We start from the raw sequence: 1308 nt of genomic DNA, 5'->3' as shown, positions 1-1308 counted from the left end.
CACAGTGAGAGTGTGGGATACTGCATTCACAGTGAGGGTGAGGGTGTAGGATACTTTATTCACAGTGAGGGTGTGGGTGTGGGATAATGTATTCACAGTGAGGGTGTGGGATACTGTATTCGCACTGAGGATGTGGGTGTAGGATACTGTATTCACAGTGAGGGTGTAGGATACTATAATCACACTGAGGGTGAGGGTGTGGGATACTGTATTCACAGTGAGAGTGTGGGATACTGTATTCACAGTGAGGGTGTAAGATACTGTATTCACAGTGAGGGTGTAAGATACTGTATTCACAGTGAGGGTGTGGGATACTGTATTCACAGTGAGGGTATGGGAAACTGTATTCACAGTGAGGGTGGGTGATACTGTATTCACAGTGAGGGTGAGGGTGTGGGATACTGTATTCACAGTGAGGTTGTGGGTATGAGATACTGTATTCACGGTATGGGTGTGTAATACTGTATTCACAGTGAGGGTGTAGGATACTGTATTCACACTGAGGGTGAGGGTGTGGGATACTGTATTCACAACGAGGGTGTGGGTGTGGGATACTGTATTCACAGTGAGGGTTTGGGATGCTGTATTCACACTGACGGTGTGGGTGTGGGTGTGGGATACTGTATTCACAGTGAGGGTATGGGATACTGTATTCACAGTGAGGGTGAGGGTACGAGATACTGTATTCACGTTGTGGGTGTGGGGTACTGTATTCACAGTGAGTGTATGGGTATAGGATCCTGTATTCACAGTGAGGGTGTAGGATACTGTATTCACAATGAGGATGTGGGTATAGGATACTGTATTCACACTGAAGCTGGGGGTGTGGGATACTGTATTCACACTGAGGGTGTGGGTGTAGGATACTGTATTCACAATGAGGGTGTGAGTGTGGGATATTGTATTCACAGTGAGGGTGTGGGTATGAGATACTGTATTCACGGTATGGGTGTGGGATACTGTATTCATAGTGAGGGTATAGGTGTATAATACTGTATTCACAATGAGGGTGTGAGTGTGGGATACTGGGATAATGTATTCACACTGAGGGTGTGGGTGTAGGATACTGTATTCACAGTGAGGGTGTAGGATACTGTATTCACAGTGAGGGTGTGGGTGTAGGATACTGCATTCACACTGAGGGTGAGGGTGTGGGATACTGTATTCACACTGAGGGTGTGGGTGTAGGATACTGTATTCACAATGAGTGTGTGGGTGTGGGATACTGTATTCACAGTGAGGGTGTGGGTGTGGGATACAGTATTCACAGTGAGGGTGTGGGTGTGTGATACTTTATTCACAGTGAGG

The 1308-nt window shown here is 46.7% G+C and overlaps 1 protein-coding gene across 1 annotated transcript in view; it reads left to right on the top strand.

Moving 5' to 3' along the window:
• Positions 1 to 1308, top strand: part of LOC125483089 (dynein axonemal heavy chain 6-like) — a 343417-nt gene that overhangs the window by 323737 nt on the left and 18372 nt on the right. The window lies entirely within an intron of this gene.

The sequence above is a fragment of the Rhincodon typus genome, chromosome 5 (genome assembly GCF_021869965.1).
Source record: "Rhincodon typus isolate 14 chromosome 5, sRhiTyp1.1, whole genome shotgun sequence".
NCBI lineage: Eukaryota > Metazoa > Chordata > Chondrichthyes > Orectolobiformes > Rhincodontidae > Rhincodon > Rhincodon typus.
This window is presented reverse-complemented; position numbering and strand designations above follow the sequence as displayed.